This window comes from Uloborus diversus, chromosome 5 (genome assembly GCF_026930045.1).
Source record: "Uloborus diversus isolate 005 chromosome 5, Udiv.v.3.1, whole genome shotgun sequence".
Classification (NCBI taxonomy): Eukaryota; Metazoa; Arthropoda; class Arachnida; order Araneae; family Uloboridae; genus Uloborus; species Uloborus diversus.
In genome coordinates this window covers 85597748-85619840 of record NC_072735.1, presented here as the reverse complement: position 1 = coordinate 85619840, position 22093 = coordinate 85597748, and the positions used below count along the sequence as shown (strand labels likewise).

At 34.9% G+C, this 22093-nt stretch overlaps 1 protein-coding gene across 4 annotated transcripts in view; it reads left to right on the top strand.

The window, feature by feature from the left end:
• The window catches only part of LOC129222802 (nucleolin-like), a 189117-nt gene that overhangs the window by 87973 nt on the left and 79051 nt on the right, over positions 1-22093 (top strand). The window lies entirely within an intron of this gene.

Here is a 22093-nt window from a genome sequence, read left to right as displayed (position 1 = left end):
TGCTAGTTGAGGATTGAGGAAGCATGATGGGAAATTATCAACATTTCAATAAATACCAGGCTCCCTCTCGCCCTGTGGTGAATAAAATAAAAAGAAAAAGTTAAAAAAAATGGCGACTGAAATTATACAAAAGTGACGATCAGCAACAGACTCTGGGCCCAGCTCGGCTGGTCCTAGTTAATTTACAATCCCCAGTGAAGATCAATGGACCTCTTAAAACTATCTACTCCCTTGCTCATTACCACCTCTTCCGGTAAGCTGTTCCAAGGTTCCACTGCCCTGCTAAAATAATATTTTTTCCTAATATCTATGTTAGCCTGAGATTTAAGTAGCTTAAAACAATGACCCCTTGTCCTGTTTTCAGTGCTAAACTTTAGCCCCGTAAAATCTTTCATTTTAATAAATTTAAACAACTGACTCATGTCCCCTTTGCTCAAGACTGTACATTTTTATCATTCTAAGCCTGGTATCGTAGTTTAAATGAGAAAATCCATTTACTAGCATTGTAGCCCGCCTTTGAACCCTTTCCAATACATTAATATCTTTCTTAAGATAAGGAGACCAAAACTGAACAGCATACTCCAAATAAGGTCTTACCAAACTTCTATATAAGGGCAGAAGAACTTCTTTGGATTTGCTTAAAATAGATCTATTGATAAACCCAAGCATCTTATTGGCTTTGTTACTAGCCATGCTGCACTGTTGACTAAACTTTAAATCCTGACTTATTAAGACGCCCAGATCAGTAACTTTTTCTGCCTGACTAATGACTGAACCTTGCAAATAATAACTTGTACACATATTTCCATGCCCTAAATGTAGCACTTGACATTTCCGAACATTAACAACCATACCCCATTTATCAGCCCACTCCGTAATATGATATAGATCCTCTTGCAGTTGATTTGCTTGTTCTTCATTTTCTACAATCCCCATAACTTTGACATCATCAGCAAAACAATTCATGTTCCCAGAAATATTTTTATGAATATCGTTCATAAAAACTATGAACGAAACAGGCCCTAACACTGATCCCTGAGGAACCCTCTTTAAAACCTCACTCCGTTTAGAATAATTTCCCCTTACAACTACCCTTTGTTTCCTTCCGGTCAACCAGTTTTTTACTCAAATGAAAATTTTTCCTCATATTCCTATATCAGCTAATTTGCTAAGAAGAGCAACATGCGGTACCTTATCGAAAGCTTTTTCAAAATCAATGTAAAGAACATCTACAGGCTTCTTATTGTCTAAAGCCATGGTAACTTTGTCATAGAAATGTAATAAATTAGTTGCACAAGATTTAGCTTTCCTGACACCGTACTGAAAACTAGTCAATAGATTATTAGTCTCTAAAAAAATTACTGTCTTGATTTTTATCAATGTTTCAAAAATTTTGCAAACCAACGAAGTTAGACTCACAGTCCTATAATTTCCCGCACTTCCTTTAGACCCTTTCTTGAAGAGCGGTGCAATATTAGGCAGCTTCCAATCCTCTGGCACTGTCCCCGAGTTAAAAGAAGCATTGAAAATATTTACAATTGCATCTGCTAATTCCTCTGCACATTCAACTAAAATTTTTGGATAAATATTATCTGGTCCCGGAGCCTTAGTCTCTTTTTTTTTACAAATGAAGTAAAACGTCATCCCTGGAAAATACAAAGTCCTCAAGCTGTACTATAGCTTGTGTCTTGCTGGTGTCAACTGTTGAGATAGAGTTGTTAAAAACACTCGAAAAAAGTTATTAAGATCATTAGCAATATCACTATCGTCCTGAATTAAAATTCTGTGCTCATCAACCAGTGGTCTAATATGACTATTTCGAACTTTCCCCGAATTAGCGTACGCAAAAAAACGGATTCCTGTCTATGTTATCTGCCAGTCTTTGCTCCAACTCTCTTTTCTAAATCCGTACCAAATACTTAAATTTACTGCTTGCCTTACAATATTGGAGCCTATCTGCACAAGGACCAGTTTCTTTAAACCTATGAAAAGCGGCTTGCTTGTAATTTAGAGCGTCTTTAGTTTCCCTGAAGAACCTCATCGGCCAAATTTTAGTGTTGACACCCTTTCTTCTAAAGGAAGCATAATCCCCAACCGTTTTCACTAGATTTTCCTTAAACTCTGCCCACTGAAGATTCACATCTCTATTGTCCAATCCGGAAGAAAAAACTGCTTTCAAACTCTGCCTAAGTGCCACAAATTCAGTATTTCTGAAATTGGGCACAAATTTAAAATTCCCTACTTTGTGCATATCAAATTTAATCCCAAACCTAATTCTGTTGTGGTCACCATCTCCAATGTGTTCCCCTACACATAACCCTTGAACAGAATCTTCCATGTCACAGAAAATTAGATCCAAAATCACGTCCTGTCGAGTACCCTGAATTGCCTTGAAACAGTTACCAATTACTTTCAAAAATTCCTTTTGTCTGCTATTACTGTGGTAAAAATTATTCCAATCGATTCCTGGAAAATTAAAATCTCCCATTATGATAACTGACCCCTTGCTTGAAATGTCACTAATAATACTAAACATCTGTCCATATTTACCCTGGCTTAAGTTGGGTGACCTATAAATTTTCCCTAAACGTATTTTTTTGCCCTTATTGCTCATCAACTCCAGTCAAATCATATCAATCTCATTAGATTTATCATTAATTGCCAATTCATTGCAAGTTAAAGTGTCTCTGACATAAAATAAAACCCCACCACCTCTTTTACCTATTCTATCTTGTCTAAACAAATTATACCCATCAATAGATAATAAATCAGCATCATTTTCGGTAACCCATGTCTCAGTAACTCCAATAATATCAAACCTCTCGTCTATTATTATGCTTTTCAATTCTTCCATCTTGTTCCTAATACTACGAGCATTGGTATAAAAAAAAACCTTAAGCAAGCCCATCTTACTTTTCTTTAATGCTGTGCGATTATTTGAATCCCAATGGGGTCGTTCCCAAAATTTTAAGAGAATTTTTTTCTGAAAGAGCATGCTTAAAAACATAGGATCTGACCATTTTTTAAATAATTTATAAGTTTAATATTTTAAAAAAATTACTTAAAACGGTGCGCTTTCAATGTTTACACTTCTGTCGTGTGACATCACAAATGATGAAATGCCATTCAATGTTGCTATTCACAGAACAAAATATTTAATTCGCATCTTTACTCACGTGTACTGGCAACGATATGGGTTGATAGCAAGCGTTGAGCGCAGTTTTAATTCGCTGCTTGATTATCATAACGTGGACCGTGGTAGAAAAATGCGCCAAAATGCATCATTTGTGACGTCATAAAGACCACGCCTAGTTTTCAAAATGGGACAGTTTAAAAAATTAATTGAAATGAAAGTATTTTCTGGGTCCATGTATTTTTTTTTTTTTTTTTTTTTTTGCTCATTCTATCCATTTCAATGACTAAAAGTAGTACTTTTGACTAACCACCCCCATTGTTAAAATCTTTTTTCTTATTAGCCACCCTATTTTCCGTTTCTACTAAAATCCCAACAGTTCCCTTTCGAATTCTGCTCCTTAAACCATGCCCCCCCATTCCAACTTAGTTTTTTGATTCTAAAGCCTCTAAAACCAAACCACTAACCATTTTAACCTCTGTAGAACTCAGATGCAGGCCATCCCTAGCAATCCAATCGCGATAACATTTACTCCACACAACAATAAACCTGATACTACGCTTTACGCAAATTTCCTTGAGTACCCAGGTTCATACACCTATTCCGTTGGTTCAACCAACTCTTATGCACTCCATATCTGGGAAGCAAACCAACCACTTGGACATTTGTCGAACTGTTGGTTGGTTCGTCCAATAGGGAATCCCATTCTTTTGTAAAGTCATCATTGTTACTATGGCCTACATCGTTAGTTCCCAACCACAAAGTAACTACATCCTCTTTATTAAATACCCCCTTCTTTTCAGCAACCATATTAACATCTCTCGGCCGAGCCCATGACAAACAACATCTAGCCACCTTACGTCTAACTCTGCCTATCTAGTTTCCCACCTCATGCACCATTGAATCTGGCAAAATTATACTACAATCGGACCTCCATATATCGAAGTAGCAAATTGCCGGAAAAAAATTCGATATATAGAAATTTCGATCTATAGAAACAATCTTATTTTATCCTAAAAATCTCCTAAAACATTAAAATTAAAGCATATCCCTATCACAATTTTCGTGTATGAAACCTAGTTTCTAATTTATACGAGCATCGGATTAAATGAAAGTTAATATTAAAAAAAATAACACAAATTACATTTTTGCGCCTTCATACGTCTTTATTCTTCTTCAATTCAACTTGATCCGCAACAATAGGGGATTTTCCTTTTGACGATGTAATCGCGAGAAAAGTAAAAAATCAATCTGTTTAACTTGAATGATTTTTACTGCAGCTAAAAAGACTAGGAATGATAATCAACAGACAAAAGGGGTGACTTGAAACTGATTTTACAATGTTAGCGGTTACAACTAAGATATTTGAAATAAACTTGGGAATTTAAGAACTCCAGAACGGAACGACGACCTATCTACACACCCCTCAACCCCAGATTCCTTATGAGTTTCGTAGCAACCTTTAGTGAACATAATTTTCTCCCCTAACCTTCATTTTTCATGAGACAAACAATAAAGTGGAAAAAAAATCTATGAATGTCTCGAAATTTTTTTCGATATATAGAGATTATTTCGATATAAAGAAACAATTTTTCTATGCAGTGAACATAGAAATTTGTTGGGATTTCGATATATAGAAAATTTTGATATGTGGAAGTTCGATATATGGAGGTTCTGTTTCCCAGTCTGTCTCGCCTCAGCAATAACTTCCCCCTTTACCTCTGGAATATTCCCACCATCTAACACACAGTTAATGCCCACCTCCTTTTTACTAACTTCCCCCTCTCCCTCTGGAGTGTTTACCCATCTACAATCCTACAGCCTATTGCTAACTCAGCCTCCAAAGTAATGATCATAATTCTGATTTCTGAGAGTTCAACACACTTGGTGCAAATGAAATTCTTCTCAGACTTATTCTTCCCCTTAAACAAGCAGAACATCTAACATAAGTCACAAGAAATCCACTTGTTCCCTTTACCACTCTTAACCTCCTTCAAAATGTATATAACCCCCATTCTAGCTCAAAATGATACTCTTAAAAAGTCAGTGCAAAATTGCAAAATTGATGAATTAATGCTAATTATTAGAATTTGAAAGTATTGGAAGTAAAAGGTACAAATATTACTAAATCCTAAAACAAACAGTAAATTAAAATAAACAAGTTACACTTAACAGAGCACTCAGGCTTAACAACAAAGAAATCAGCACAATTTAGGCTTAGTTTCAAAGAATAGAAAAACACTTTAAGAAAGCAAGTAAATCAAAAATAAGACTTAAAAGTACTAAAATACTTAATTATATGATAAAATACATTAAAAATACTGGAATTAAAGCAGTAAAAATAATCAATTACAGTAAAAAATCACTTATCTCAGGAGCTGCAAAAACTTACCCCAGCTTTTATTATAAAGTATGATTTTGCACCCGCTCGGCACTTTCCCTAACTCCACTGTTATCAGACCTAAATCAGGAGGAATTTTTTTTTTGGCTCTAAAATGCGGTTTTAAACGGGGTGCCCACATAGCTGGGGAGCTAAACGACTAAAATCAATGGAAAACTGCAAATTATGATAAGAAAATACTACTTGGTAGGAACGTTGTTTATGACTATTAAATGAAATTAAGACCCAGAGGCACTTTCAAAAACCGTTTAAATCCAAGATGGTGACGTTTTTCAAAATGGCTGCCCATAATGGAGTTTTTTTAATACATGTCGTACAAAAGAGGTTTTCATATAGAATTATAGGTTTTTCAGGTCACAGATTTCATTTTGCATGTTCAAAATAAGCTAAATGTTCATTTTGGTGCTTTTTAAAATATAATTATATTACTTACAAAAGAAATTACTTGCTTAATGTAAAAATAGGAAACATTGTTATGATGTTACAGTTCAACATTGTTATGATGCACAAAATCAATGATTCAGAGAGGGATTAATGGGAGAGAGTGACATAAAAATAAACAGTACGGTACGTACAGTATTTAATACTGTACGTACCGTAGTACTTTTTAATACTGTTACTTGTGAAAAACTCGAGATATAACTAGGCTTGCCAGACGTCCCAGTTTAACCGGGGCAGTTCCGGTTTTCGGACAAAATCGCTGCCGGTTTACTTTACATCCCGGTAAAATATAAATTTGATTACATATGACCAAAAAGGTCTAAAAACAATTAACAGAAGGATTATTTAGGATACCTACTATGTCATTTGCAGCATTGACTAGTAAAATAAATATTGGATTTGCTTGTAAGGTTTTTTTGCAGCAAGAATCAAAAAAGATTTTCTAAAAAAGGTCCTAGCTAATAAAAAGCACATGTTGATATTGTTCAAATTTTTATTCCTCATTCAAATTGTTTCTCCTTACTAAATTAACTTATAATATAAATATTAACCTGTAGCTGGGGAGCTAACCGATGGAAAACTGCAAATTATGATAAGATACCACTTGGCAGGAATGTTGTTTATGACTATAAAATGAAATTAAGACCCAGAGGCATTTTCAAAAACCGTTTAAATCCAAGATGGCGGCGTTTTTCAAAATGGCTACCCATATTAGAGTTTTTTTAATATATGTCGTACAAAAGAGGTTTTTGTATCGAATTATAGGTTTTTCAGGTCACAGATTTCATTTTGTATGTTGAAAATAAGCTAAATGTTCATTTTGGTTCTTTTTTTTTTAAGTATAATTTTATTACTCACAAAAGAGATTACGTGCTTTTCAAAGTACCAATATAAAAATAGGAAAAATATTAAATGCAAATACTGTTTGACCACAGATTGTATGGAATTGGCAAACATCCAGTTAAGGCGACTCCATCTGAATGAGGGGAAAAATAAAAATTTTAAGCGCGTATTCCGCTCATTTGAATGAAACTGCTTAATTTAGAGGCTAACATACATATGCAAATCTGACATCCCTGAAAACTAATAGATGCTTAAATTTCCACGTGTAAAGAAGATGTTTGCCTTTCCATACAATCCGTGGTTAGACAGTATGTAACAAAATATTAGTTCTATGTCGTTATTCAAACATTGCTTCATTCGTTGCATTAATTTTTGCATAGTAGTGTGCAGGACAGACCAACGCTTCTGCAACTGCACTTGTTCTTGCAGATTTTGCAAGTGCGCTTTTTGAGCTTAGTGCATGAATCAGAAATTTCCGGTAGCTCCGACCATTTCAGCTGCCATCCAACCCTATTCACTTGGAGATGGTGCACGTATGATATGTTTGTGAGCTTGTTCCGAAATGTGTCCAGCCTGGAATACTAAGCAATACTTGTTGCTGTAAGGCAGGCACCCTTTGTAGCTGGCAAACTTTCAAGTTGCCAATTTTTTGTCATAAACAACTCTTTCCTTGCATCATTACAATTTGCATCATTACAATTAAGCAATTACTAGCGGAATAGTACAGTAGTACTACAATTTACCTTTCAAAAGGTCAAAAATTTCGCTCGGAATAGAACCTTGAGGTTGCAAAATAAATAAAAAACACCACAGTTTCTTCTTTGAATATAATCCATGCCTTCAAAGTTAATTTTTTGGACTTACCAGTGAACCTAGGAATGCTGTCACAAAACCTATGAAGGCATGAAATCCTCGTAAAGCATTTCTTTTCGAATAGCTTCATATATGGCATGAACTGTAATGATTTTGTTTTTGTTTCCTGTTCCAAAAGCAATCCAAAGTTTATCCAGAGTTAATGTTGACAAGGGAAAAAAGTAAAATACTGCTAAAACTAAGACATTTGTATCAACAATGCAAATGCAATATTCCTGAAACCGTTTTCTACCATGTCTTGAAGATGCAGTATCAATCTTGAGCCTGTTCCCCCAGGGCCAGGGCAAGTAACATCAATGAGGGAAGTTTTTGCTGTACTATTTCCTTTAATGTCTTCGCGTAAAGTCGTTTGAACCTGCACAGTTGCTACGGTACTTACAGCTAACGTATCTAACAGAGCAAAGAACCCTTCTTTGTTATTTGAATTTCTTAAAAATCCTTGCCAATTTTTAGGTGAAGTACCATGTGAAAGAACTTTTCTTCTTATTTCTGCTCCCCACTTCTCTCTAGTTTGACATTTAATCGTTGGTGTAACATATATGTCCCAAAAAAAATCAATTCTCTTTAATTCGAAAGTCTCAATATATTTACAAACGTAAGGTTTTGATGTGTTTTCATAGCAATCAACAAATGTTTTAGAGTTTTGTGGCTTTAAGTTACGCATGTCGGTTGTCAATCCATCTAATAAGATCTCTATGATGAAGAGATTGAACTACCAGAACTACATCAATCATTTATTTCTGGACAGTTTAAGATAAGAAAATCGCATTGATCATTCTCAGGAATCAGTATTGACCAAGCACACCATCAAAATAATGCAATAGTTAAAGGGGGTGGCGGTGCAATAGGATTGACACAGGATTCATCAGCACTAAGGCGTTGGATGGTTTCTAGACCAGAAAGAAGCCGATAAATAGAAGAGTTTGAGCTAAAACATGAAGAAAATAGTTGACTCCATCTTGAGCAGTACCACTAATTTTAAGTAAATTTTTTTACTATGGTTCGATCTCTTTAAAGCACTTTGAAAGAGCTTTGAAATCAATTTTTGGAAAATCAGGACATTATCGTAATTGATAGACGGGGGATAGATGTGCATAGTGATGTCATTTCTTTTCTATGCCATTTTTTTCCCACCTTTTGCTGCCTCTAAAAGTCTCATGATGTTTAGTGGGGTTTTTTTGCCCCTCCCCCCTTACTCCACTTATAAGCTCCAACCGCTGCCACTGCTGTTAGGTACGTTAGTTGTAAAGTACAATAACAAATGTGCAGGTTCTAACGACTTTAGGTGAATACATTAAAGGAAATAACACTGCAAAAACTTCCTTCATTGATGTTACTTGCCCTGGCCCAGAAGAAACAGACTCAAGAATGTTGCTGCATTTTCAACACAAGGTAGAAAACGTTTTCAGGACTTGTAATATGCATTGTTGATACAGATGTCTTAGTTTCAGCAATATCTTACTTTTTTCCTTGTCAACATTAAGTTTGGATAAACTTTAGATTGCTTTTGGAACCGAAAACAACAACAAATTCATTACAGTTCATGCAATATATGTATCTATTGGAAAAGAAAAGGAAATGAAAGGCTTTACCAGGATTTCATGCCTTCATAGGTTTTGTGACAGCATTCCCAGCTTCACTGGTAAGTCTGAAAAATCAACTTTGAAAGCATGGATGATATTCAAAGAAGCAAGGCATTTTTGATTTATTTGGCAACCTCAAAGTTCTATACCGAGGGAAATTTTTGACATTTTTGAAAGGTAAATAGTAGTACTACTGTATTGTTCCTCTAGTAATAGCTTAATTATAATGATGTAAGGAAAAACTTGCTTATGACAAAAAATCGGCCACTTGAAAGTTTGCCAGCTACAAAGGGTGTCTTACAGCAGCAAATATTGCGTAGTATTCCAGGCTAGACACATTTGGGGACAAACCCACAAACATATCATACGTGCACCATCTACAAGTGAATAGGGTTGAATGACAGCTGAAATGGTCGGAGTTACCGGAAATTTCTGATTCATGCACTGAGCTCAAAAACTGCACCTGCAAAATCTGCGAGAACAAGTGCAGTTGCAGAAAGCGTCGTTGGTCTGTCTTGCACACTACTATACAAAAATTAATGCAAAGATGAAGCAGTGTTTGACTAATGACATAGTACTAATATTTTTGAACATATTTTCATTTAAAAGTTTTCCTATTTTTACATTGAGCACGAAATTTCCTTTGTAAGTAATAAAATTATCTTTAAAAAAAAGCACCAAAATGATCATTCAGCTTATTTTCAACATACAAAATGAAATCTGTGACCTGAAAAACCTATAATTCGATATAAAAACCTCTTTTGTAGGACAAATATTTAAAAAACTCTAATCTGGGTAGCCATTTTGAAAAACGCCGCCATCTTGGATTTAAACGATTTTTGAAAGTGCCTCTGGGTCTTAATTTCATTTAATAGTCATAAACAACATTTCTACCAAGTGGTATCTTCTTATCATAATTTGCAGTTTTCCATCGGTTAGCTCCCCAGCTAACAGGGAAGGATTATGATGCAAATTGCGCCATCAAAATTTTTCGGGGAGATTTTTTAATTTAATTAATTAATTTATTTAAACTTATTTATTGTTTTATATTTAATTTGAATTATTTATTTTATTTCATTTTATTTTATTCATATTTATTTGATTTATTTATTTAGTTAGTGTATGTGTGGGTCACTGGCGTAGCACAGAATGTTTTTGATAAAATAATAATAATAATTAAAAATAAATAAATAAATAACAAATATTTCAAAAAAAATAAATAAATACAAAAAAAAAGAGAGTTAAAAAATAAAAATAACGAAGGACTGGATTTTGTCACAGACACAGGAATTCTGGGAACAAGGAATCCTGCAACTTGTTCATCAGTGGAATCGTTGTGCTCAGGCCTATGGTGTACATTTTGAATAAAGTCTACATTTGTATCCACCGTGTAGTGTTGAACCTTTTCATTTGATCACCCCTTGTATCATACCTCAATGTCATGAAAATGCTGCTAAACGTTTAATTTCTCAAAATTCACCATGATCGGTCCACTGGAACCTGGAACTAATTTATTCCAGATGTAATCCAAAATTTTTTAATCCACTCTGCTTGCCTAGGCACTGCGCATGCCAGTGGCCATGGATGATTAATACGAAAAAAATTACGACAATTAGGTGCGCACATCTTGTCAAAGTTCAAAAGCTGCTAAATGAAAAAATATTACAGGCGAGAACAATGCTTTATCCGCTTCATTCAATCGCTTTGACATTGAGGCTCAATCATTCGAGATAGCCATGTTGGAGAAAGTGATTACTTTTAGGATAAACGGTGTCTGCCCCGACATCGATTAATCGTCATCATAAAGAAATCATCCACTGCCTAAAATCGACCCAGGACACAAAGTTTTGGCTGGTATCCATCGGCGAACAGAGAGAGAGATAGAGAAAAAAGGAATTTAACGGCATATTTGAGTCGAGATCCAAAAAAAGTGTTGGAATAAAACCCCGCCCATCGTTTAATGAACGGTTCTAAAATAGTACTGCCATTGATTTGAACTAAAGACGCAATGAATATGACGAAGAAAGGTCTAATGGCGAAGAAAATCAATACATTTGAACACCTGAAGGATTAATTATAGCCCTTACAAAAACCGATTGTTCGTGCACTTAGTATATGCATTGATCGTTTGGCATGACCGACTTTAACAAACGCCTCATAATTCTTCTTCCGATCAAAGATAGGCCAACTGCAGACGAAATCAATAACTGAATATTTCAACCGGAATACTCAGAAATGAAACATAATTTTGCATAAATATTTTTTTTTTTTTTTTTGAGAAATATTAAAACAAATTTTCCTACATTATATTCTGTTTAGTAAAAGAGTAGAATATAAAAAAAGTTCTGGAAAAAATTGACACTTGTCAAGTATCGCGCAATCATCTTCCTTACAATTTAATTGCATGTTTATGAGCTATAATGTTGTTTTTACCACGTCTTCGGAGTCGGGCTAATTTTGGAGTAACGGTTGGAGTCACAGTAGCTGAAACACATGCCGATTCCGTCCAAGACTCCCGGCGTTTTAAAAAGTTGCTGCTGAATTTCTCGACGTTTTTTTTTTACCATTCGGTTCGATTACTTGTATAGCACTGCATTCTAGTTAAAAAAAAATTTGATTTGTAGTCTAGTCTATGAACGATTTGAAAAAACAAACAAACAAATAATAATAATAATAATAATAATAATAAACATGCAGTTTTGAAAACTGATGCACACGTACAGAAAGGGCTCCTGATTAACATGCTAAAAGTCCCCGGTGGTAGGGGGGGGGAGCTCGTGCCGCCATCTTGAATTTTAGGGGTGGGGGTTTTTTTTCTTCAGTTTTTACCAATTACATCACATTTGCATTATTTTTACGAGAAAACCTAATGTTTCGTTGGACGGCTTCCCTCTCCCCCACCTACAGCACTGCTTATCTCTTTATCTATATATATAAAGGTGACGGTGTTTCTTTGTTTCTTTGTTTGTACCCGATGGCCAGAAACCCCCATAGCACCTACAGCTCTGAAACTTGGCACAAAACTCGAACGTACCCCGGGGGGTCTGCACCTCGAAGCCCGAATTCTAAATTTCGAATTAGTTTTTATCTAATTAACTAATTAAGCTGAAATTTCACGTTTTTTTGCCTAATTAGAGGGTAAAAATTCCCCCCACCCCCTAACATTATGTGTCGTTGGAAAGAGCTTTCCTTTCCAAACATGATGCTGTTTGTTCCATTTCTCCTAATTACAGTCAGACCTCTATATATCGAAGTAGCAAATTGCCGGAAAAAAATCGATGTATAGAAATTTCGATGTATAGAAACAATCTTATTTTATCCTATAAATCTCCTAAAACATTAAAATTAAAGCTAATTTTCGTGTATGAAACCTAATTTCTAATTTATACGAGCATCAGATTAAATGAAAGTTAATAATTATAAAAGTAACAGAAATTATATTTTTGCGCCTTCATACGTCTTTATTCTTCTTCAATTCAACTTGATCCGCAATAATAGGGGATTTTCCTTTTGACGATGTAATCGCGAGAAAAGTAAGAATTCAATTTGTTTAACTTGAATGATTTTTACTGCAGCTAAAAAGACTAGGAATGATAATCAACAGACAAAAGGGGTAACTTGAAACTGATTTTACAATGTTAGCGGTTACAACTAAGATATTTGAAATAAACTTGAGGGAATTTAAGAACTCCAGAACGGAACGACGACCTATCTATACACCCCTCATACTCCAGATTCCTTTTGAGTTTCGTAGCAACCTTTATTAGTGAACATAATTTTCTCCCCTAACCTTTATTTTTCATGAGACAAACAGTCTAAAGAGGAAAAAAAATCTACAAATGTCTCGAAAAAAAATTCGATCTATAGAGATTTTTTCGATATATAGAAACAATTTTTCTATGTAATGAACATAGAAATTTTCTGGGATTTCGATATATAGAAAATTTCGATATGTGAAAGTTCGATCTATGGAGGTTCGACTGTAATTAGAACAGGAGATATAAGCGATTCTAATTGCGATCCTAATTGAGCAAATTTTCAATGCTAAACTTGATTTTTGTTTCTGCAGTGACGTCATCTTCGGTATACGGTTGCGTCCGAATAGTAGAACCGGTGAATTCTTGATTTGGTTCTTGCACTGTTGTCATTTTTGTTAAATTCATTGTGCGAATGTTAATTGATTTTCTCTTTAATTTGAACGTCGCTTGGTGAATTTGGCAATAAACAATGTAGTTGCAGATTATTTGTTGATTTCGCAAAATATTTTAGGTTTCAAAGGATTGCATTTAGGTTTTCAAAGGGTGTCCACGCATTTTAGTTTAAAAATGTGATCACTGATTATTTGACATCAGATGGGTTGGGGGGGGGGGGGGGGTATTTTTTTTAATTCTAGAGGTTTTTTTTCCTTTTCTCAGACGATAGCTTTTCTATAGTGAAATTTTTCATACGGGGTGCGGGATTTCCTTTTTATCTTAGATGTACCGAGTTTTTTAATAGTGTTGTTTTCCTGCTGGGGAGTTGAATCCTTTTTCGTATGGGATATGGGATTTCCGTTTTGTCCTAGATGTACCGTGGTTTTTAATCACAATTGCTTACTGCCGTAGGCGTCAAACTTGGCGTAAAAACAGGGGGGAGGGGAGTGGACTTTTTTTTTTTTATTCAACGGACCTACTTTAGATTCTTAGCACGGGCATCGCCCTGCGGGTACAGCTAGTAGTAAATAACAGTAAGGTTTCAAAAAAATTTTGGAAGGAAGTCTGTGGCGGACGTGCGTCTAGGGGACCCCATAACACCAACAGCCTTGAAATTTTGTACAGAATTAATTCGAGCCCCGTGGGTGTGCACCTGGGGTTTTATTTTTTTAAATTCGAATTAGTTTTCTTGTAATCAATTTTTTAAGCTTAAATTTCGCGTAAATTGCATATTATTACCTATTAAAGGGGTGATAAAAATAACTTGCACATATTAATATTATATATCATTGGAAAATGTATAATTTTCCGCGTTCTACGCAGTTTGTTTCATTGCTCTAACTTAAATACTGCAGGAGTTATTTGCGTTTTTAGCTCGACCGTTTTTAGGCTTAACTAAAATTTAGGCACTTCTTTCTTCATTAAACCTATCAGTAAAAAGCGAAGAAATTGCCCTACAGTTTTCTTTTGACACCACTGAAAAGAGCGACTTTTTTTAAACTCCAGTTCTAACTCGACCTTTGGTCGAAAAACTAAACTTTTATCTCCAAAGGAAAAAAGTTAAGAACCGTTAAAAATTAATTTAGAATAATATAATCTCCATTAAAATTATTGATGTTTTATTTGGCGTTGCCGTAGTTACATCTTTTCGATTCGCATGTTTCTTCTTTCTTTATCACAAACTTTAAGAGTCTCGATTTTAACCGAAAATCTTAATCTGAACTCAATTCAAGCCCCGAGCTAAAAAGCAAAATATATTACTACAGACCACGAATATGAATGCGACTTTTTAGACGTACAAAACTGCAGTTTTTCAATGCTCATGAGCCCCTTAGCCCTTACAGCTCTGCAGGTTGATACAAGTTATTTTGAAACCCGGGTAAGGGGTGCTTTTTGATCCAAAGGGAGCTCATAATGCGTTTTTAATCTGTTTCTTTCTAGATGACGATTTAAATCTTTGCGAATCAAATAAGATTGCAAGGCAATCTTCGGGGGTTGGTGAGCGTTAGCGAGCAGGGGGCAGAGCCCCCTAGTATTAAAAAAGATAAATAAATAGCCAAATTTTAAAATTCCTGGAATAAAGTGTGAAAATATGCGCAGTGGTGGATTTATCACATTGCAAATGTCGCCATTTCGAGGCACCCTCGCAACCATAGAAGCCCCGAAAGGGATTCAAAAATGCACATGATAAATGTTTTACATACAGTTTGACCATCGATTACATGGAAAGGCTAAGATCCGGTTTATAGGCGGAAATGGACGTATTATTAGTTTATAGGGGTGTTAATTGGTTTGTTTCAGATGTGCACTTTTGCATCTCTATTATTTGGCCTGAATTTTGTAAAAATGGAAATTTGCTCGCAGCAACATTTTTCAAAACTAAAGTAGATTCGGTCTCTATTCTCACGGCAAAAGTTAATTGATTTATTTATTCACAACAAAGTTTTGAGCTTACCATTTTGCTTTTACGTTCCTGAACGAAATGAAAGTATTGTATTTTCTTTTTGTTGTTTCTATGGTAACAATCTTTGTTTCCCCTTACTTTATTTCTGAGAATGCAACAAATGAATAAGGCACTAATTATAAAACGCGTGTATCAATATCCCATCGCTATTTTCCAATCTTCCCTGCTAGATTGAATCAGATGGAATCGTCTTTACTTGGCAGATTGCCAGATTACATACAATCCGTGGTCAAACAGTAGTTTTGTAATTGCGGGAGAGGCCTCCGAAAACGTAATGTGACCTACTCCACAAATCACTCTGCCACTGTCTATACGTAAAAACTTCAACCCGCAATAATGGACAGAGCACAGGGGTGCCCGGATGGGAGGTCACGGAAGTGACTATGACCTTCCAAAAAATTTCTTATTCTCCAAACTTGGAGAAATTGAAATGTTGCAATTTTTAAATTCCCAAATGTCACTTTTCATTTGATACAGGGGAATGTGGGCCAAAGTGAAATAGCTAGGCAATAATTCCGTAAAAAATATTTTTAAGCTTTTTAAAAATTATTTTGGTGCTTAAATGTATTATAGATAAACTGAGACATAGAGAGTAGAAAACCTTCATTAGGTAAGAATAGTTATTACTCTCACAGAAAATTTGAAGGTATTTTAAGTAAAAATTTCCATGTCTTTTGAGTGTAAAGTCCGTAACATGCTATATATCTTCCTATATCTTTAGAAATTCAACACACATCTAAACTTTTTTCAATGCTGTGACATAAGAACACGTAGGACTAATCATTTACAAAAAGTTTAACTTGACTATTTGCACTAATCATGAGTAGGAGACTAAAACGCCCTTATGAAGTGTAGAGTCCGTAACAGCCAAATACTGTGAAATGCCCCATTAAGCTTATTTGGATTTTAAATATTTTGCTCAAGTAGTCGAGTACATGCAAGGCCGTTCCAAGAGGGGGGGGGGGGGGGCGAGCGGGGCAATCGCCCCGGGCGCCACGAAATGAGGGGACGCCGCAAGGTGCGCCTCGTTTCAACGGAACACGACGACATTCACACGAAATGAGGAGCGCAGCAAGGCGTCCCTCATCGTATAAAATGCCCCGATTGCATAAAATTAGGGGCGCCTTGCGGTGCCCCCTCATTTAGATACACAGTCAAAAACACAAAATACAGAATCATTGCAATGATTCTCTATTTTTCTTCCTAGGGCACGAAAATATTCCTCTCTCTGTCTTCAAAACATTAGTTTCCTTTGTATTATTGAAGCAGATACAATTTCTGAGAATATAACTATTTAGAATCAAACAAAAGACACTTCTCCTTTGTCTAGTTCTCGCCAAATTTGCTTGAATTCTGCCCCTGCGTGCAGTGAAGTAACCAGAAAAAGTTTTAAGGGGACACATTGAAAAAACAAAAAACAGATTTTTTTTTTTTTTTTTGATCTGATAGGGAAAAAGGTCAAATGGTGTCCAGTCAAAAGTTTGAAACTTCTAGTTTTGAAAACGCAATTTTAGCCTTAAAAACGCGACTATACGCCATGTTTATTGACGTTAAGGAACGAGATCAGAAACTGTTTTCGATCGATTATTTTTTAAATACATTGAAATCAATTCCTTCTCTCCCTGCAAGTTTTCGAAATTGAAGTTTCAAAAACGCAACTTTAGACAAACTTTGAAGATTTTATGGACGGGAGAATCTGGAGCATTTCCCAGGAAAATTGTTTAAAATTATGGTTTAAAAACTTTAAGCCATGTTTTACATTCAGGGGCAATTCCACTTAAATTTTTTGTAAGTGTTGTTTAAAAAACCCATTTTTTGTGACATTAAAGATAGGCGGCATGGGGACCCTTGCACGAATATTCTCTTAAACTTAAGTCTTAAAACGCGATTTGTAAGGACATATTTTGTAACATTAGGGACAGTGATTTTTCGAAATTAGAGCTCCAAAACGCAATTCTGAGCGATTTTCGATGTTGTTGAGTCCAGATCGAAATCTAATTTCGATGTAATTTACTTCGATAAATACATTTTCTATTTATAATCAGCAACTTATTTATTTGTGTTCTTAGTTTGATCAATATAAAAAATCAATTCAGTTTTAATTGTTAGTTTTTTATCAAGTGCGATAACATTTTACTATAAATATTTGGATTTTTAACATTTCCATTTTCAAAAAGTTTTTGGGGCATTAATGTTTCACAAATATTAGAAACATGTTCATTTCTTGTCTTTTAATTTGTATTATGCATAGTCCTCTGATTACCCTGTTCATTAATATGTAAGAAATTCAAGTAGGTATTATGCACTGATGTTAGAGCTAATTTGATTTTTCTGTGTGTATGGGGGGGGGGGCGGCAGGAAACTTTCGCCCCTGGCGCCGTCAGAGCTTCGGACGGAGTCAGTGGTTGGAAGTAGCGCGCTACAAGTAGCGACGCTACTGTAGTAGCTACATTTTTTAGTAGTTTGTAGTGTAGCGTAGTGTAGCGAGTTCAGTTAAAAGATAGTTTGTAGCGATTTCTGGAAACTACTTTTAAATAAAATTTCAAAAAAAAAAAGAAGAAGAAGAAAGAAACAAGGTTTCAAACGAATCTGACTGGTGCAAGTCTTACGCGAGTAAAACTTGTACTAATCAGGTCCGGAAGACTCTAAAAAATACGAGTTGACGTCAGATTGACACCATACGTTCTATCTGTTTGACGCCATTAACTTGTTTAGCATCGACATTTTCACATTTCCCCAATATTCACATCGAATGGCATAGAAAGAATAAGCGATAACTGTTAATGTAGTACCGCGTTTCATGGGCACCCATATAGGGGCAAGTGGGGGCTCAAGCCCCACCCCCCAACCTTTTAGAAATTAGAACTTCCTTGCTTTTAGTACTTTTTTTCTTCACAAAAATGTAAAAACATTTCTTCTCCAGCCATTATTAAATAAGTTATTAAAAATGTCAAATTTTAATAATTCTAATCTGTACTGAAATCAGTTTCCATGTGAACTTCTCCTGCTAAACAATGGGGAAAATATCTGCCCCCCTCCCCTAAAACTATGCAAAATGGCGCCTATGCTGCGTTTCTGTTTTCTGGCAGCTGAGAATGTCCCGTGGATGAACATTTTAGACGTCAATGAAATTATTGTGTCAATATCCACCTAGTATGGAAGCTACAGTAAATGTTATGGAAGAGGATGATATTGAACTGGCTTGGCCGGCTAACAACAAATATTACAGTGTTATAGAAATGTATGATCACGAAAATGTTTCCGTTTCTTGCAAATATGCTCTTTGAGAAAAAGCTCTCGGTATCCATGTCAGATGTCATCTGCATATACGGTGGAATCTCAACTTACGCGAGGGATGCGTTCCAAGACTCCCAGCGTAGGTTGAAATTTCGCGTTGTGGAAAAGGCGGAAAAATGCGATTTTTTATGAGCATACCAATAATTTTGAAGCATTTGAAAACATCCCTCAAATGATTTTTACCCATTTCTTAACCTTCTATTACCAAATTTAAACATAGAGAACTGAAGCTTTACTGTATTTTTAAAAAAGCTATGTTATTGAATAAAAATACTGTTAGGTTGCACAAAAATCAAAAGGGAGATAATGGCATAAAATGAAACACTGCGGTACGTATAGTATGTAGCAATAAAAAAAGTGAAACACTACAATAATACTGTACAGTAGATATTGTAATTATATTCGATACACATTTTAGTTGTTCAAGCATATCGAAAATCTTTACATTTCTTTAGTTATCAGAGATTTCTATTTTTCCTTCCATTTTTAAACTTTAGATGAACAGCAGCTTATGTGAAATTATGTTTCATCAACTTCATATTTAGAATGAAAAAGATGCGAGTGGTGATTTGTAAATTAACAAAGCGATGTTTCGGTTGGGGAACTTCCGCTTTCAGTGAATCGGAAGCGAAAATTTATTCACAAAACTAATATTTAGTAGGCAGTAAAGAAGGTGATACTTAAGCCCCGTGATTCCCACTCGAAAGTTTTCGTGTAACGAGGTGAGGAATTCGCGTTAGCTCCAAAATTCAGTACTCGAGAAAAGCTCGCAAAATATCCATTTCGTTTAAATAGAATCGCGCTGTCGCGCGAGTCCATTGTAGTTTAAAATTTCACATTGAAGTAAAGTATGCATTCTTAGTTATGTTTCATGTTTCAGATGTCATCATATATATACTAGCGAATGATCGAGTAACGCTCTTGACGTTATCAACTATTAAACACACGCCACGACATGATAATTTGAAAATATTCTTTGGTAATGTTTGACATGCAGGGAAATGCTGTATTTCGACAAAGAGTAATTTCAGGAGAATGAAGAAACCAAAAAGTGGTCAACAAAATTAACGCTATCTACTGGAGTTTAGAGTTAATCCACTGGAGTTAAGGTTACAATTTCAACTATCAAAATATCACCAAACAGGCAATGGCTTTGTTCAAAAGTAGAAGCAACTTTTGTTTTGATTGGGTGTTGGATATATTAACATGATAAAAGTCAATTATTAAATAATGTAAGTTTTTGAGGTTATTCGGTGAAATTGAAAAAATGCTTTTATTTCATTTTATGAGTGGCGTAAGAAAGGAAATAGTGTTCTGGTCCGGACCTCTAGCTAGAAGCTCAAAATGAATTCATTAGTTCCAGCAAAAAAAAAAAGTTCCTATAAAATTAACTGATATAATGAAAATTAAAGTTTTTCTCTTTTGTTTAAAAGATGTTTTTCCTCATCTAAATCAATTTTATGTACATGTATGTCTATATAAAATTTAAAACAAATTATGACTGCATCTATTTACATTTTCAAGTAGCCGAGTTGCACTTCTTGAATGAAATATTCACTGTCAGGAAAGGATTAAACATTTTAAGGTTGAATTCCTTCCACGTTTAAATCCTTTCTTGCAGCGAATATGCGTAAAAGTCGTTACAAATATTTGAATGACAAATTAGCTCAGCAAGCGAAGGAAAGAATAAATAATACTTGGTAATAAACCATGTTCAAATGGATTCAGTTTACTAACCTAAATCATTTTATGAATTTTTTCGTTCAATCCTCAAACGGTGTATAAGTGAATGCTTTTTATTGATTAACTTTTTTAAAAAATAACTAAAAAGTAGCGAAGTAGCGACTACTTTTTAAAAGTAGTTTGTAGTTGCTACATTTTGAAAAAAGTAGTTGTAGTTGTAGTAAACTACATTTATACTAAAGTAGTTGTAGTTGTAGTTCGCTACAAAAAAAATGTAGTTTTTCCGACCACTGCCCTGAGTACATGCGGGGCAAAGTGAAATAGCTTATTTCGTTTACTCACTCAATTATTTACTAAAACACTTCATTCATGAAACACGTATTCATTTATATTTAATTCATTAACATTCATTCATTTAGTAATTCACTTATTTTCTTGTTCATTCACTTACTTTCTTATTCATTCACTCTTTTACTCACTCATTTATTTTTCTTGATATATTAATTGAGTAATTTAATTATTTGCTTATTGTTCCATTTTCTTTTTAATTATTCATTCAAAATTTTATTTTCAGATTCATTTAATCAAACATATTTTTTATAATCAAGAAGAAAATATTTCGTAAGAAAAACATTTCATTTTTCACTTTGCCCCATGAAAAAAAGTGAAAATTTTCCACGTTTTTTTTTCTTTTTTCTTTTTAGAAGGTTTAAAATTGTTGCCAAAAATTAAAAATAATGTTTCAATGAAAGTTTTGTTATAAAGTTTTGTCTTTCTTTTTGTACTGCAATTTTCAAAACAAATTTTTAATTTCTTCATTTTGAAAAAGCTCAGTCATCTTAGACATTTCACTTTGCCCCCTACTCATGTGTGCATACCCGTATTTTATCCTTCGGCAAAAATTGGTGCTCCATTCGAAAAATTGCGAAAGTCCGCCCTCCCGAAAACTTAAGTTCGGAGCATCCCTGATTGAGCAAAAAGTCTATTAGTTTGTTGACCAGTAGTTCTGCCGCCCTAGGCGAATAGTGACAAGTGCCTCCCCCACCCACTTGCCCTTTGAATAATGATTAAGTAAGGTGCTTTAAATCAAAGTGAGTTTCTTGTTAAATGGCGAACTGGGTTTTGCATATCCAAGCACTGGTATACACTTTAAGTTATCTTTTTTAACATTAAAACTGCATCTAATGGCACTGAAAATGATATTAATATGTTCAAAAGACTTTTAAATCACACAATTTGCTGCCTCTAAAATTAAATTGAATTTCTAGTTGAATTCCGAACTATGCTTTGCATCTTGGTACATTTTTTTTTCCGCGGCGGGGGGGGGGGGGGAGGGGGAGCACAAATCATGTTCAATGCAAATTGTATCGGAAATCAACTAAGACCAAGCCCTTCTTGTGTGCAAAAACTTCAGTTTTTTCAAGCTTCAATGATGACGGACCAGCTTGAAGTTATGTTTATCTTCCAAACCAATGTGTCCATGCGCGTGGGCGAAATATGTTATACAATTATGCAATGGAGCAGCACAGAAGCACCCCGAAAGAGGAAGTCGCTCTTTTGGCCGGCCGCCAGCTTTGGAGTGGCGTAACCTTGACAACAAGATGGCCTATACGCCGTCATATTTTGCTTTTCCTCTTTTCCTATTCATTTTTTCACTCAGCATGCTTTCTATTTAAATGTGCA